This window comes from Atta cephalotes (assembly GCF_000143395.1).
Source record: "Atta cephalotes unplaced genomic scaffold scaffold00002, whole genome shotgun sequence".
Taxonomy (NCBI): Eukaryota; Metazoa; Arthropoda; class Insecta; order Hymenoptera; family Formicidae; genus Atta; species Atta cephalotes.
This window is the reverse complement of record NW_012130066.1, coordinates 11,447,196-11,459,670: the sequence shown is the minus strand read 5'-3', so window position 1 is coordinate 11,459,670 and position 12,475 is coordinate 11,447,196. Positions and strand designations below refer to the sequence as shown.

The following is a 12,475-nucleotide window of genomic DNA, read 5'->3' as shown; positions in this document are numbered from 1 at the left end:
GTAACTTTCTCAATCTTTCTACGCTCCCATCTCCATGTTTCCTTCTTTTCTTTCCCATGCTTATTAAATACTACTATCTTTGTTTTTTCGCGCAGTTCTAGTTTCCTACTTTTTAAAAATCTCCTTAGTGTATTCATCATATCTATCAGCGCAACCTTATTTTTCGCTAACAGCATTATATCGTCCGCATATGCTAAGTTCCATATCCTTATACTACCTACTACAACTCCTATATTTCTATTTTTTAATCCTCTGTCAAGATCCGCAATATACAAACAGGATACATGGGCTCAGGACATAACCCTGCCTAATCTCTCTTCTTGTCTGTCAAACTTCTCTGTCAAACCTCTACTTGTTCTGATAATCTTCGTGTCCTTATATATATATATATATATATATATATATATATATATATATATAATATTTAATTTCCTTATCGAAGCTCCTTCTTGATTCCATCTCTTTAATAACTCTCATAGTATATCTTTTATCCCCCTTATCGAAAGCTACCTTCAGATCCGTAAAGAGAGCATATATAAGGTGTAGTAAAAAGAAATCCATTATTTTTGCATGAAATTGAAGGCTTTATTTAGTATAGTTAGAATGATCCGATTTAGGTCAAATATACACCGTTTTGTTCGATAACTTGTTGTCATTTTAAAGATAATTCCATTATGCCTCTCTCATTTTAAAGGTAATTCCATTATGCCTCTCTCATAGAAACCCTCGTCCCTATTGATAAAAAACTGGGACAGTTGATTTTTACAAGCTTCTCTTGAGGCGAATTTTTCACCAGCAAAATTATTCGCCATAGACAGATGGTAATCACTTGAAGCAGGGTCCGGATTATAAAGTGGATGCATAAGAACCTCCCAATCAAGCTCCCGGAGCTTCTGGCGAATATCGATGTATGTGGCTTTGCGTTGTCCTGATGGAACACAATTCCTCTCCTATTGGTCAACGCTGGTCGTTTCTGGGCTATTGCTTCTTTCAGACGGTCTAATTGTTGATAGTACAGGTCCGAATTAAGAGAGCCGTAGGGGAGCAGCTCATAGTAGATGATTCCCTGCCAATCCCACAGCAATCCCAAACACACAGCAAAATCTTCCTGGCCGTCAATCCTGGTTTGGCCACCGTTTGCGCCGGCTCACCGCGATTCGACTACGACCGTTTTCGCTTGATGTTGTCGTAAGTGACCCACTTTTCATCACCAGTCACTATCCGCTTCAGAAATGAGTCGATTTTGTTGCAATTCAGCAGCGATTCGCAGATGGAAATTCAGTCCATGAGGTTTTTTTGTGTTAACTCGTATGACACCCATACATCGAGCTTCTTTTTGTATCCAGCCTTATTCAAATGATTCCAAACGGTTTTTTGTGCAATGTTTAGCTCCTGGGCAATCGAAACAGTGCATAACGGTCGGACTCGAGAATTTCCATTATTTTATCGCCATTTTCGACAATTGGCCTTCCAGAGCGTGCATCTTTGACATCAAAATTACCGGAACGGAATCGACAAAACCAAAATTGCGCGTGATTGGCTGTTATAGTATCAGGACCATAAACACTATTCACATTTTCAGCCGCCTGGCTTGCATTTTCGCATTTATCGAAAAAAAACTGTAAAATAATGATGTATTTTCTCTTTGCTGGTGTCCATCTTTGATGCGCACTCAAACAATACTGAGTCAAGCAATCACAAAACTGTCTGAGAAGTTTTTTTAGTACGAAATCTTATCTTTCCAATGCCATCTAGCGTAACCCGATCGCACTTATACAACGCGAGATGCAGATTACTAAGGCCATCTATTGGAAACGTAATGGATTTTTTTTTACTACACCTTATATTTTCTTCTGTCTGCTAGCTCTTTTGAATCAGATGATTCAGTACGAATTACCCATCGTCGATCTGCCTTTTCTAAATTCTGTTTGCATCTCCGAGATTATGTTTTTCTTCCCTACCTCTTCTTCCAATTTAATTCTTAGAATCTCCGCATATCATTTGTACGCTGTACACCATAACGATATCTCTTTATAATTTCCTACCGATTCTGTGTCTCCTCTCTTATATAATGGCACAATAATACTTTGCCTCCAATCTTCAGATATCTCTCCTTGTCTCCAAACTTGTCCCAATGATTCGATCATATCGTTCCATAACAAGAAGGTACATAAATGTACCTTCCACATATTTCCACGCTTCCATTGGGAATCCATCTATATCCACGGCCTTTTTGTTCATCTTCTTTAGTGCCTCTCTAATTTCTTCTTCTTTCAACTCTTCCACTTCTTATCCTTCTTCATCTCTTGCCTCCGTTTCCTCCTTTTCCTATACATTCACTTCAGTACTGTTTAGAAGATTTATAAATTCGTTGCCTTCCTCTGTTTCAATGTTATTATCCTCTTGCCTCTTTTTTTGTTTATAAATTTCCATATATCCGTTTCCCTCTTCAAATCTCTCAATTCCGTTTCCTTTTCTTCTCTCTTTTTTTTTACTTCTCTTTCAGCTCCTTAAATTTTCTTCTTTCTTCCATATATTCTCTTCTATCTATTTTTCCTAATCTCCATCTCTTATATATTCTTTGTATTGCCTTCTTTTTCCTGATACAGTTTCTATCTCACCTTGTCTTATCCTTGTCTTAGTTCAAATGTTTTGGTTTTTATCTTCCTCTTCGCTCCATGTACAATTTTCTTGATTCTCTGCCATTTTTCTTCTACTGTTACTTTCTTCTGCTTCGTCAATTAAGATTTCTATCCTTTCTTGATATTCTATTATAGTCTGTTCATTCCATACAATTATCTCCATTACTTTTTGCTTTTGTTCCTCTTCCTTTGTCTTCTGCCTCTCCTCTTCTCCTTCCATGCTAAGTAGCAGCGGCATGTGATCTGAGTCTCCCTATCTCCTATCGCAAATTTCCTTACGTTTTCTCTTATACTTTCATTTGCAATCACATAATCAATAACTGTACTAACCCTATAATCTACATATATAAGTATATTCCCCGTCCCAATCTCCTTTCCGTTTAAAATGTACCATCCTTTTCTCTGTGCCCAATCTACTAACTCTTTGCCTCCGTTTCCTATCACTTCATCTTTACTTTTCCTTTCTATTTCCTCTTCTTCTTACTCAACATTACTTAGTTCGCCTGTTCTTACATTAAAATCTCCACTTATCACTATTTCCTCATTTTCCTCTATTCTTTTTAATTTTTCTTCTAAATTTTTCCAGCTCCTTCTATTGTATACCGATTTTATTATAACTTTTTTCTCCCCTGTACTTACAGTAGACATTACCACTCCTTCCTTATTTTTATATAGGTTCGATTCCTCTGCCCAGTTTTTCTTTATGCCTACTATAAATCTAGCCTCTTTTCTTTTCTCTATGTGCATATATACATTCCCATTTATGTGAATTAGGTAACCTCCTCTCAACTTTTTTCCACTCATTTTCTTCCAGCCATGTTTCACATAGGCTTACGAAATCAAACTTGCCTACATATTTCCAAAAATCTTTATCCTTATTACTTATACTCGTAATGTTCCAAAACATAATATTTCCTCCCCTTTTATTTGCCTTCGAATTCTCTTTTCCCCGTATATTTCCCTTAATTCTTTTCCTTCCGCATTCCCCTAAATTTTCCACACTTCCTTCTTGGCTCAAAATAAATTTTATTTCTCTCCTACCGCTTCTCTTAACTTATTCCTTTCTTTCCTCTCTCTCATCCTCATATTTCCTATTGTTATTTTCCTTTTCTCTTTTTTCTTCTTCCCCTCTCTATTCTGCCCAAGTTTTCCATATCGCCTTTATTTTCATCCTCCCATATTCTATTTTTATATTTCCCTCTTATTTTCCTGTGCTTTCATTCTTTTTTTTATCCGAGTCTGTGTCTTCCTTTCCTCAAAACTTAAATCATTTTCGAAAAACATTTTCCTTCTTAATTTATTCTTGTTTTTCATCATCATTCTTCCTCTTCATTTTTTCACTTTAATGATTACTATTGTTCCGCTCATCCTCCAGCTGAGTATTTCTACGTCTATCCTTATTTTCTTCTTTATAATTTTCTGAACATTCTTTGTCTTTTTCTATATCTTTATCTTCTTTCCAATTAATCCCCTTAATAGCAATATTTGCATTTTCTCTCATTCTTTATCTGCCACCATTTCCGCATTGCTATCTCTCTTTCACTTATCCATGCCTCCTTTCTGACCACCTTCTGCTACATGTACTCGCAATCCTACTGTAGATTCTCCCATCCTTATTATACACATTCCTTCTCTTCCTCTCCCTCTCCTGATGTATGTCCTGTTCTCCTCCTCTCCATCTCATCTAGCTTATCTTTTATCTCTTTTATTTCTCATTTACTATATTCCTCCCATCCGTCTCTAAATTTTTTCTTCGCCTTCTCTATCCACTCCTTTACCTTATTTTCTCTTTCTATTATTTTCTCTTCTATCCTCCTAATCCTCTCTTCCCAAAATCTTTCTTTGATTTTCAAACTTTCCATGACTATTTTTCTTTCCTCCCTTATATTTTCCATAAAAGCCATTCTTTCCTCTCTCATTTCTTTCCTCACCTCTATACAATTCTTCCTAATCTCTTCATTTACTTCTATCTTTACTCTTTCCATTATATATTTTCTCCTTTATCATGTCAAATGTCACTTTTTTCGAATCTATTTTTGATTTAAATATCTCTGTCAATAAACACTGCTTTTTGTCTACTTTGCCTTTTCCTATCTTATCTACGCTTGCCATCTCTCCTTCTTTTCATCATTTTTACGCTGTTATTCCGCGCCCTAATCTATTCTTTCTCACCTCGATGTATCGCGCTCAATATTTTCTAACGCACGCATCAAAAGCCTCTCCTCCAATTGCTCGCTTATCTTCCACTTCTAACAAACTTCTAAACTAATTAGTTCACAATTAAGCTTCTCGCTGATCCTATTTCGTTGAATTCGCTTATGAATTGCTAAGACACATTCGCATGCACTCACTCATACGCCTTCTAACCAAGTTGCACAATATATATGTATTGGGAGTACAAATTAGTTCGGTCCGTTTTTTTGTGCATTTCTTTCAAAACAAAATAAATGAACGGATCAATTAAAATATTGTCCATCGCTGCCTACTACTTTTTCCCATCTCTCAAGCAATTTTTGAATTCCATCTCGAAAAAATGACTCGTCTTTGGAGGTGATCCAATTTTGAAATCAATTTTCGATTTCTCCGAAAGAAGTGAACCGGTGACTTGCTGCATCCTTCGGAACAACCAGTAATCAGAAGGAGCAATATTTGGAGAATACGACGGGTGCGGTAAAACATCCCATTTGAGCGTTTTCAAATATTTTTTTACGACTTTAGCAACATGAGGCTGAGCGTTGTCATGAAGAAGAATAACTTTATCATGTCTTTGCTCATATTCCGGCCGTTTTTCTCGCAATGCACGGCTCAAACGAATCAATTGTAATCGATACCGATCGCCCGTAATGGAATCGCCAGATTTCAGCAACTTATAGTAAACAAGATTCTTTTGGTCTCACCACATACAGAACATGATCTTTGAACCATAAATGTTCGGCCGTGGTGTTGATGTTGAGGTCGATGGCAACAATTGACCGAGCTTAGCGTAGTATTTTTTCTTCTTAGGGTTGTCGTAGAATATCCACTTCTCTTTTCCAGTCCGATGCAAAAAATCTTTTCTCTATTGTCTTTGAATCAGCTGTTCGCAAGTGAAAAATCGCCTTTTAACGTCTCTCGGTTTCAGTTCATAAGGCAATTTCTTTGTTTTTGAATCATTCCCATGGCTTTCAATCGTACAGAAACGGTTTATTGAGTTACCCCCAATGATTCTGCAAGCTCCTCTTGCGTTTGACTCTGATCTTCTTCGAGTAATGCCTCTAATTCTTTGTCTTCGAGTTTTTTTGGCCGTGTAGAGCAAGGCTTGTCTTCAACATTGAAATCTCCATCCTTGAAACGTCGAAACCATTCCCTACATGATTTATCAGTTGAGCAGTGTCACCATAAACTTCGACAAGCATTCGATGGGCTTCAGTCGTACTTTTCTTCTTAAAACAGAAAATCAAAACCTCCCGCAAATGTTACTTGGTTAACACAAAATTCGACATTTCAAAATCAGTAAAAATCAAGGTTTTTGTATGAAACTCAAAGCGACATAAACTGAATATCATTAGCAGATGTTTAACCTTTCTGAAACCGCCAAAATCAGCTGTCACTATAAACCATTCACAACAGCTGGAGCTATCTTTAAGGAAACGGACCGAACTAGTTTGTACTCCCAATATATATATGTTGTATAAAAAATATAATTTTTTTAAGTGTAAAACAATTTTACCTATATTGTTAGCATTAGCATTGTTGGCAATTCTTTTGAACAAGTTTTGAAAGCATCTTAGGTCTAACATCTAATTCTATAAAAATTCTATCAAGTCTATAAAAATGTGGCAGTTCGTTTCGGTGATTAGAATGGAGCAGCTACCACATTAATATCGTTTATTGTAAATGATTTCATGAAAGTTCAATGCTTTCTGTAAAGCACGAAAGCCTTTTTCTAAAATTATGTTATGATTAAAGTTGAGTGCTCTATATCATGTTTGCCACACTTATTCTTCGATTTGATGAGAACTTGGCATTAACAATTTTATTCAAACTTCAGCCGAACTGTCTATAGCATCATAAGAAAAGATAATTTTGCGATGCTCAGTTTTTGTAGTACTTTCACATGTTTATATGAAGGTTTCAATAACATAAATCTCTCCTTATAAATTGCATGACATGGGCCATTATTTATGAATTTAAAAACACATTCGAAGAATGGATTATCAGAAGTTTTGGCAAAGGAAAAATATCCAAGATACTAGTAATAATAATAATAATATATATATATATATATATATATTATAGTATATTTATTTATTATTATATATATTTATATTATATATATGTATTATATATATTTTATTATTATATATATTTTACCATCAATTTTGTAAGTCAAAAGGAAGCATTTTTCAATAAATAGCGCTTATATTCTTGGACTAATTATTTAATTTACTTCAGGAGCGCAAAAGAATTTTGAATGAGATGGTTGTGTTCAAAATATTTATTTAATTTTAATTGAATAGTTTTCTGTTGTTCTATAGGCAATTCATTTTTATTTTTCTTTTTCACAAGCAATGATTTAGGAATAATAATTTTTCGAATCAACTTCTTCAGTTTTAATAATTTTTGTACAAGAAATCTGATTTTCAAAATTATCTGATCCTAAATTTACTAATGCTGAATGCGATAAATTATCTTTGTCACAACTCGAAACAATAGAGATATCGACATTATCTATATCTTTAATTGAGTGTTCGAAATTTTTATTATCTGATTCTGTCGTTCGAAATATAATCCTTTCTTTCTTCATTTCCATTCAATAAAAATAAAGAGTCTGCTTTTCTACGCTAGTTTTCTTTGGGTAACAAATTTGAATCATTAAATTTAGAAGAATGTTCCATGTTAAAATTTTGTACATCAAGATCATCAAGAGTTTTAATTAAACTTATTCTTGCTATTGATCGAACAATAGCATATCTTTTAGTAGTATGTTGACAAAAATCTTTTGGCTTCCAACTTGGCAATGCTTCTCCATTTACAACAAAATTTTGTATTTTGAATGAAAAACTTCGTGTACCTCCTATTAAATCACGAATATGAAGTTTGATAAAGTTGTCGATTCTTTGTCGAAGTAAATAGATTTTAAATCATTTTTAATATCTCGGAAGATTCTTTTACAATTTGTGATTGGATGACGTATAAAAACGAATACACACTACTGTCCAAAATTGGAAGTTCTTTTCCGATTTTTAACAATCGATCTATTATTTTGGGTAAATAAAAAAAGTTGCAAATTTTACCCTCTTGAATTGATGATTGGGCTGCAATTCTTATATTTTCAAAAAATTCGTTGAGTTTAATATTGTCATCGCTTATTTCGTAAACGTCGTCATTTAACTGATCATTATTAAAATCTATAATTTGCAAATAATTGTCTATATCGTAGGACGTTCTTTCATTAATGACTCCAATTTTTCTCTTGTTCAACTGTTTTTACTCATTGATTTATTAATTTTACACTTACGACTGAATCCTGGTAATGCTAAAGAGCAACAATACACGTAAGCGACAATATTTCAATTCTTGTAATTTTGACAATCTATCATCAAAGCGATGCATCGAATATAAAAGTCACGTACAGAAAGCAAAGAACGATTTTTCAAAGCAGACCATTGACTAACCAATGTGAATTATATGTGCAACATCAATCCTTATGTTGAAATCTACTTTCGTGAAACATATTCTCCAGTTGAGGTAGCATTGAAACAAATTTCAATATATTTTTTTATAGTAATGTCATTGAAAACTTTCGAACAAAACCAATAACATTGCTCTGAAATAATCGACGACCACTTGGAATGGCTTACGAAACTTAATCATATCTAACCATAATCTCAACCATTGTTTCAGTTTCTTATGATTCTGTTAATAATTGATATACTGATAAAGATACATTGTCAAAATGTATGGCAATCACATATAAGAAAATGTGAACTGATTTTATTTCTAATGATCTTTTCAATTTCCTTACAATAATGCCAGTTGCATCAATACTAACAGACGAAGCATTTTTATACATATTATGATATTGTTCATTAACAGTGATTTGTTCAGTAGTGCCATAACACACTTTAAATGGCAAATAACTTATTACAGCAATAGAACTTTTGTAAAGCTTTTCGAAATTTAAATGATAAATTGCTTGAATTACATCTTCGTCTTTCAGTTTTTTGGAACTTAATTCGTCATCAATTGCTTTTTCGCTTGTTGGAGTACATTCCACGAAGATATTATTGGTGCATCAACCTTTCCAAGGTGCAATTTTTTTCGTACTAATCTATTTCGCAAATTTGAACATCCTTCTGCTGCTTTGCCTATTTGTTTTCATTACTCCACTTAAAGGACGCTGCAAAATTGGATTTGATTCCCATGTTTCCATACGTATACAAAGCTTATCAATGCTAGTTGACGGTTCAATATCAACAACGCCTTTGAAAATATTATCACGTTTTACTTTTACAGCTACCGATGATCTTGATGTAATATTTGCTTTGAAAAGATGTATTTATACGTCTCTAACAAAAATATGCACAAGGTAGATTATGTTGTTCATAAAATGCATCAACAATGACGTTAGTCCATATCTTAATGATAATATTTTTTTGATTTTATCTCTGATTGAAGTAATTTAATTTGCCCCCATTCATTTGCACTTAATATTAAATCAAACGAAGTGACAAGTAGAAAAAATGAAAAATTATTAAAATTCATTGATTCATTATTATTATCGACTTCACTGGAAATTGTAATATTTATTATTGATGGATCTAGCAAGTTCAAACCCATTTTTGTCTTGCGAGAGAAAATATTTCTCATCTATTATATTTAATATTAATCCATCAGTTATAAGCACTTTAAGCATTTTGACATCTTTTACTCATTTGCTTCCAAACTGGGTACTTTGAGTAATTAAATAATTCATCATTGTCAAAGTAATCCGAAAATAATACTATTCGATAGAAGTAATTCTATAAGAATAACCACTGCAACATCAACAGTTAATTTATTTTCTCTTAGCATTTTCAAATCTTTTTGACACAACGTTTAATAAAATTATGTTTTATTAATAAGTGTTGTAATTTAAGTGGATTTTTTGTTTAAAAAATTTTAGAATAATAATTCTAACAAACTACACTTTTCTTTGATAATCTTTTGTTTCTTTGTGATCTTTGTTAAACTGAATGTTCTGCTTAGGGCATAATAAACAAATGTAATTATTATATTCTAAAAAATAAAGATTATGTAAGTTATATGAAACTAATGCTTATAAAAGAAAAGTATTGCATTTACTTTTCAAAAACGTGTTTAAAACAATGTTTGAGATAATTGTAAATAACTCAATAAATAGCTTACCAGTAATTGTGGCGCAATACGTCCATGAGAGAACGATATAACAATACAAAAATAAAATTGATCAATAAATAATCCATCTTAAATTCATCGCCATATCACAACGCTCATTGTAGCTCGTTCTTTCTTTTATTGAAATCAAATTGAATGAAATTATCGATTGGTTAGATTCGCTTGAGTCACAGACCAATAATAAAAGAGAGAAAGAGAAAGAATTCACTTTTCTTTCTACATAAAATTGCACTGAAAGCAATGATTGAGTAAATTATTTCGAAAATGATATATCTTGTTTTCAGTTATATCTTATATTTGACACTTTTAGCATGTTAATAAAAGAACAAATTTTACTTCATAGTGATAACAATCAATGCCTCTATCCAAAAGAGCCTTTTAGAATAAAATTAATAGAAGTAGAATTTGGTAACCACATATCATCGTTCTCAAGATCCACAATTGTAGCTTCACTGATTTATCATATAGCTGTTGTCAATAGCTTGCAATTGATTTAATCTAAAAGTACATAAACTAGTTAACTAGTACTAGAACCAGTTAACATCTGGAACCAGTTCGTGTTTTCTTTGAACTTCGGATCGTTCTGTAATACAATTTATCTTTTATGTATTGTCATATTTACATATAATATATTAAATTCAGCGTATCAACAGTTTTTTTTTTCAACTTAGCTTTATACAGAAATTAATAAAAATTTGACTTGAATTACCGTCAGTTCTTTTATTATCGCCCTCGTTCGTCAGCCATGCTTTAAAGTCACGTCCGCTAGATCGCTGTATAGACAACAATGGACAATCGCCAAAATATAATACTTGATGTTCTCGCTATCTAGTCTCGTGTTTTTACTGTTCTCTAGAATGTCCCACAGTTAGTAAATACATGCAGTATTTCGCACAATTGCAAAAATATATAATTTTTTAAATAAGTTTTATACTAAGTTTTATACAGTTTTATACTGAATATACTGTTAAAAAAATAATAGATTCGAGACATAATGTCATCGAAAACTGTCAAACACTCGTTAATTTTGTTATGATTGAAAAAGAACCAGGAATATCGAAATACTAGATTACCGATTGCGTCTGTCAGTCTAGAGCATTAGAAACATAAGTATTCGCATCCACCATTTTTCCCATTCCTTGCTTTGTCCCCATTCCATCACTGTGACGGATTATGGTCATTACAGATTATGATTTGTATTTGCTGTTTGAAATTTTGTAGTAACTTTCATTCCATTTTGCTCTCAAAATCAGTTGAATATCGTAATATTAGTGCAGAATCTGAAGAGTGTCTGGCGTTCAGATTATTTTTAGATAAGGTGCCAAATATGTATGTCAATTTGAAGAAAAGGATTGAAATTTCTCATCTACAAGGAAGTATAGTGATGTTTATTCACAAGTCATGTATTTATTTTACAGCAATACAGCAAGATGTCGACGAATATTATCCCCAGGAAATTTAAATAATCGAAAGTCTTTTTCTGATCTATTGATAGTTTATCGCAACCGCAACAAGGCTTTTTGTAAATTTTTTTGCCTTCGTTAATATATAATATTTCAGTTTTATATTCTTCTTTTCGTCTCTTAGTCTTATGATAAAATTTCGAAGTGTGAAAACACATAAATAGATATTTAACTACAAGATTTCCAATAGCTTAGAAAATATAACCTATAACAACCGTAACGACCATAACCTTCTCAGCTCAGTGGCGGAATAGAGCAAGGAGTGGGAAAAGGAGTAAAAATGGCGGATACTTATGTTTATAGTATCTCAAACAATCCTGATAGTACTTTCAGAATAGTGGCATCGAAATCTATATTTCGGTCAATTATGCAATCTTTAAATGTTTAATTAAAATTATTTCGATGATTCACAAACTTTTCAATTACTGTACTTCACAATTCTTCATACAAAATATAAATGATACCATATAAAAACTTTGTTTAATTTGCCACCGGCTTATTTTTCCGGATAAGTACATTGTGTCAAAAAATAAATAATTAATTAACAGAACGACTCACAATTATACTTCAATTGTACTTCAAAATTTGTACTTCAATTATATTTCAAAACTCTTCATACGAAATACAAATGTTTTTATATTAGAGTTCCTTTGAGAAACATCAAGGTTCGGTGCATTAATTTGCTGGATCTGCTAGTAGCGGCCCGACTTATCGACATTTATTTTTTACTCAAATACTATCAACTTTACAGAAAAACTGCAAGAGACAAAAATTTATTTTCTTTTCATAAAACTCTAAAAATTTTTTCAGAATTTTTTATCAACTTTTTAATATTGTATTTTGTTATTTTCGATAAGATTGTTATGTTCTGCACTGTACAAACGAATCCTGAAACAACCGGTTTGAGCAACTCGTAAAAGTTTACCTTAAACTATTGGGAGTACAAATTAGTTCGGTCCGTTTTTTTGTGCA

At 32.6% G+C, this 12,475-nt stretch overlaps 1 pseudogene; it reads right to left on the bottom strand.

Moving 5' to 3' along the window:
* Positions 1–3,360: 3,360 nt before the first annotated feature.
* Positions 3,361–8,697, bottom strand: LOC105623895 (annotated as a pseudogene).
* Between the last annotated feature and the right edge of the window lie 3,778 nt (positions 8,698–12,475).